General features: G+C 41.7%; 1 pseudogene; it reads right to left on the bottom strand.

The window, feature by feature from the left end:
* Positions 1 to 1,286: 1,286 nt before the first annotated feature.
* On the bottom strand, positions 1,287 to 2,467 carry LOC116888880 (annotated as a pseudogene).
* Positions 2,468 to 5,903: the final 3,436 nt, after the last annotated feature.

Here is a 5,903-nt window from a genome sequence, read left to right as displayed (position 1 = left end):
TCCATCTCAGGTTCTCTAGACAGTGCCTTGTAAATGACACTTGCCAAAGATAAAAGTTTTATTATTTTTAATTTTATGGATGTTTTGCCCACATCTACTTCTATGCACTATATATATATATATATATATATATATATATATATATATATATATTCCCTGTAGAGACCAGAAAATGGCACTGGCTATCCTAGAGCTAGAGTTACACATGGTTGGTGATAAGCTGCCCCATGCAGGTGCTGGGAATCAAACCCAGGTCATCTGAAAGTGCAGCAGCAGCTTTTAAACCTCTGAGCCATCTCTCAGGTCTCATCAGAGACAGATTTGTAGGAGAAAAAATAACTGAAGCATATGAATGTAATTATCTCACATGTGCACATGGGAATATGAATGGATAACACAAAGAACTGGATTTTATATACCAACTTAGGTTAAAACAGAAAAAAGAGGGACAGGAAAAATAGCTAATTTTTTTAAAGAGTAGCCATGAAAAGTGATGCGAGGTATATGGGGTTGTTTGGTAAAGTTCATTTTATAAATTTAAGTCAGCACTTTCCCCATTGAATAAGAGTCTTCCTCCAGGCTAGAGAGATGGCCAAGTGGTTGAGAACACTGGCTGTAGTTCCAGAGGTCCCTGATTCAATTTCTACATCCACACGGCAGCTCACAAGTTCCTGTAACTCCTGTTCCTAGGGAACACAACACCTTCATTCAGACAAACATGTAGGCAAAACATCATTGCACATCAAAATAAAGAAGTTATTTTTTTAAATTCTTCCGTCTTCCTTGTGTAGAAAAAGGAGGAACTTTCACACATGTAAATTTCCTTTATAAGTGTAATTTTCCTTTACAGAATAACTGTTGGCTCCAATGTCTTTTAACTCAAAATAATCCATATTGATTAACATGAAGCTAATTAGGTTATTGAGGGAGAAAACAGGTAGACTCTTTTGTTCTCATGAAAAACTCATTTGTTTTGGGATCTATCTTTATCTATCTATCTTCCCTAACTTTTGAGTGTGATTCTGTAACATTTAACATAACACTTCCCATTTTGGTTTGGTCAGTCTTTGGGGCCTTAGTGACGTAACTCCATCCAAACCCCTGGGCTCTCACAATTTGTTCAACAAATCCTAAGTGTAGGATCATCTCTGTTGAATGAAAAGAAAATATCTTTTTGTCGTAACTCTTCTTATTCTCGGAGAGATCTGTGTAACAATAAGCAGATTTTTTTTACTGGAAACATTTTCTTGATGAGACCCCACCAACTGCACAAAGTACTCCTGGCATTAAGCATCTTCCTCCTTGGCAATACCATCTTTCTTGAGTGGTTCCGTGAACGCTTTCTTCTCCATGGTCTGGAAGCGAGCATGTCCAAACTTGGAGGTGGTGTCAATGAACTTCAGGTCAATTTTCTCCAGAGCCTGACGTTTGGTCTGGGCCCGCAAGGACTTCCAAAGAGTAAGCACTCACTTCTTGGTTTCCACCACACAGCCTTTGAGCATGATGAAGTCATTGGTCACCTCACCACAATGGACAAAGCCACCCAGTGGGTTGATGCTCTTGTCAGATAGGTGGATGCATTGTTCTTGATCAGTTTACCATCCTCAATGAGGCAGCCTTGACCAATCTTGTAAATCTTGTTAATCTCTGTTCTGTCATGGTAGCCTTTCTGCCCAGCTCAAACCACAGAGAAGGTTACACCGGCAGGGTAAGTCCAATACAGGGTAACTTTGGTACAGACCTCGATGGGTCTCTCGGTCAGCTTTTTTGTATGCCAACGACTGGTCACCCCTTTGTAGCCTTTGTCTTTTGTCACTCCGATGACGCCATTCATCTCAGTTCACTGGAACCTGCTGCTCCAGCCTCTGTCGGGCCCAGTCTAGCTTCTCAGTCACAGTGCCCCCATTCACCCGGATCTCCATCAAGTGTGCCTTCTTCTGGTGCGGAGGAAGCAGACGCATCTGAGTGTGGTCAATTATGCAGATGGCCTGGCAGTACTTCTCCATGCTTTTGAAGTCCTTCTCGAGCTGCTTCTTGCCTGTGTCACCTCGCCATTTCTTACAGCCTTCTTCTTAGATTTGTGCCAGTTTTTGTAGAAATGCCTTTTACACTCATCACTGATGTGCTCCGCAAATACAGTCTGAAGTCCGGAGGCCTTGTTGGGTTTCTACATATCCCATAATGCCCACAATCATCCTCGGAGGGGTTTCCACAATGGTCACAGCCTCCACGACTTCTCTCTTGGTCACCTTAGATCTTGGCCGGCCAACTTCCCAGACGATGTGGGTCATGCCAGCCTTGTACCCTAGAAAGGCTGTGAGGTGAACAGGCTTGGGAGGGTCATCCTTAGGGAAGCTCTTCACTTTCCCACGATGCCGGCTGCTGCGCTTCCGAGACAAGAAGCCCAAAGACCCATGCCTAGGAGCTGAGAATTTCCTGTGAGACATCTCGCCGCCACACGACGCCAATAGAGCCAGATTTTTTTATTAATCATTTTATTTCATTTACATTTCAAATAATATCCTTCCCGGTTACCCCTCCACCAACCACCATCCAATCCCCCCTCACCTTCCTCTCCTTTGCCTCTGAGGGTGCTCCCCAACCCATTCACCCACTCCTGCTTCCCTGCCCTGGCATTCCTCTATACTGGAGGATCCAGCCTTGACAGGACCAAGGGCCTCTCCTCTCACTGATGCCCATCAAGGCCATTCTCTGCTACATATACAGCTGGAGCCATGGATCTCTAGATGTGTACTGTTTGGTTGGTGGTTTAGTCCCCGGTAGCTCTGGGGGGTCTGGTTGGTTGATATTGTTGTTCTTTCTATGGGGTTGCAAACCCCTTCAGCTGCTTCAGTCCTTCTCCTAACTCCTCCATTGGGGTCCCCGGACTCAGTCCAATAATAAACAGATTTTTAAAGATTTATTTTTAATTATGTAGGTGTGTGGGGGGGTGGGTGTGGGTGTGGGTGTGGGTGTGTGCGTGTGTACATAAGTGCACATGCACACAGAGGCCCAGATAGATCCCTTGGGTTATGAGGTGACTTACTCCAGTGCTGGGAATGAAACTTAGGTCCTTAGAGCAGTCTGCCCTTTTAGCCACTAACACTAACCCTCCCACTACAACTGACAGATTATCAAGATAAAAACATACCATTATTTATTACCGTTATTTAATAATAAGTTTCGTGTGGCACAGGAGCCTTAAGTAAATGAAGATCTGGAGAGATAGCTAAACTTGTTTGGCCCACATAGAGGCCAAAATATCAGGTTTGATGAAATGTAGAATGAAAGTCTTGCAGTAATGATGTTGATGGGACAATACAGGGTCTGAAAAAAAAATTAAAAAAATCATATGTAAAGGGAGGTTTTTTCACTAAGGTCTTGTTCATCAATTTGCTTTTGACTTGTCAATGAAGAAGGCCAGACGCTAATTGTTGGATAGAAGGTACGTGTGAGATTTCCAGGTCCCGAGAGGAAAGGGAGACACAGGGAAAGAGAGGGGGTCATATTTATTAGGAAAGACAGAGGGTCATATTTATTCTACAAATCCCTCCACCTTAAGAAATAAAGACACCCATATCTTATGAGCAGAGAGAGTGGCTCTCAATTAACCTATATAATCATATTCAGGGGAGTATCAGAGTGTCTTTCCTACAGTGACCATTTCTAAAATTATTTCAGTCAAAATATTCAATGTACCTAGATGGTATCCTCTAGGAGTTGCTTGTCCTTTACCGCTATGATGGAACTCCACGAACTAAAGACTTAAAAATTCAAAATCAAGCCTTGTCTTCCAACTAAGCATGGAGTCACACACACAGCTCTCAGGAGGCAGAGGCAGAATGCGCTCAAGTTCATGGTCAAACAAGACAAAACCCTTAGCTTTTACCCTAAATATGCTGAAATAAAGCAAGGAGAAGAATGGTAGACATACAAACAAGAAGGGGAGAAGTAAAGTTGCCCTATTGGCATGTTTTGATCCTATCCTTTAACTAACTATCCTAAAGAATCCACCAGAAAATTCATGGTCCTGATAAACACTTTTCACAAAATAGTAGGATACAAAATCAACATACAAAAATCTATAGCTTTTCTTTTTTTAAGAATTATTTATTTATTTTATGTATATAAGTACACTGTAGCTGTCTCCAGACACACCAGCAGAGAGCATCGGATCTCATTACAGATGGTTATGAGCCACCATATGGTTGCTGGGAATTGAACTCAGGACCTCTGGAAGAGCAGTCAGTGCTCTTAACTGCTGAGTCATCTCCCTAGCTTTTCTATATACCAATAAAGAACTTCCTAATTTTAAAAAAGAGTGAGGAAAAATATCCCATTCACAATAGCTTAAACATACCTGGAGGAACTAACTAAAGAAGTAAAAGACCTGTAACAATTAAAAACTATAAGATAGGTAAAAAATGGAGAAAACTCTAGCACTGACAGAATATATATTGTGAAAATGGATATATTCCCAAAAGTCATCCACAAAATTACTGTAATCCTCACTGAAATTCCAATGACATCTGTAGTAAACCTTTAATAGAGTTTTCTGCACTATCCTGCTGTGTGAACTCTGTTCCTATAGAACCTTGTTTGTTACACCAGGAGGAATGCCTCCCCCTGCTCCAGGAACATTCCAGGCAAAACGTTTCCTCTCCTCTCCTTAGAGATCAGTTGCAGTTTACCGCATTCAGGGAAGTTATGCAAACAGCCCCCACTAGGCCGGGAGACTTTCTGTCTCTTGAACACACCTGTGGTGTCACTGATAAGACATTCTCTGCCCCTCCCTGCTTTCAACTCTACTCTGAGCTATCCAAATAAGGCTCTCTGGTGCAGCATACCCTGGAGTCCCGTGGTTCTGTTTAATCTCAAATTCAACTTCGGTTCTTCCATACAGATCACGGGTGGATTTTTCAATAGCATGTTCATAGAACTAGAGGGAAAAAATCAGATGAAAATACAAAACACTCTCAATAGCCCAAGAAATTATAATCAATAAGAGAAATGTTAGAGATATCACAATATCTGTCCTCAAATTATGCTACGGAGCCATAGAGACAAAGACAACATGGTATTGCCATAGAAACAGTCATGTAGACCAATGGAATATAACAGAAGATCTAGAAATAAACTCATGGAGCTATAGTTACCTGATCTTCAACAAAAGTACCAAAAGCAGACATTGTAGATAAGATAAGTTTTAAATAATGGTGTTGAGAAAACTGAATACCCACATGTAGAATGATGAAGCCAGCTACCTATCTCTCAGACTGACACTAATTAAGGAGACTGGAGACTCAGTTGGTAAACTGCTTCCTTAAAAGCACGAGAACCTGAGTTTGATGCCAACCATACATGTAAAAAGTCAGGTATTGCTCTTACCGCCATCTTGGCAGCTTTGGAGGCCTGCTGGGAACAGGACTTCTAAAAATAAAAAAAGCAAGTATGTCTGAAAGGCCGTGGTGCAAGGCCATTTTTGCTGGCTGCAAGGGAGGTCTCCAGAACCTGTGAGAGCACACAGCTCTTCTTAAAATCAAAGGTGTTTATGTCTGAGATGGAACTGAGATGTAAGAGATGTGCTATGTGTACAAAGCAAAAAACAATACAGTGACTCCTGGAGGCAAACCAAACAAAACCAGAGTGATCTGGGGAAAAGTAACTCGGGCCCATGGAAACAGTGGTATGGTTCATGCCAAATTCCGAAGCAACCTTCCTGCAAAGTGGTGCTGTACCCATCCCAGATGTAAACTAATAGAGGGTAAATAAATAAAAGTAGATTTGTGCTTTTGTAAAAAAAAAAAGCCACTTATTGTAATGTGCATGTGTAATCTCCATTTGTGGGAAGCAGACAGTCTCAGCACACCCATACACAGTAAATAAATCAACAAAAATGTTTA

The sequence above is a fragment of the Rattus rattus genome, chromosome X (assembly GCF_011064425.1).
Source record: "Rattus rattus isolate New Zealand chromosome X, Rrattus_CSIRO_v1, whole genome shotgun sequence".
NCBI classification, from domain to species: Eukaryota; Metazoa; Chordata; class Mammalia; order Rodentia; family Muridae; genus Rattus; species Rattus rattus.
Note: the sequence above shows the minus strand (reverse complement) of the source record. Positions and strands in the feature narration are given on the sequence as shown.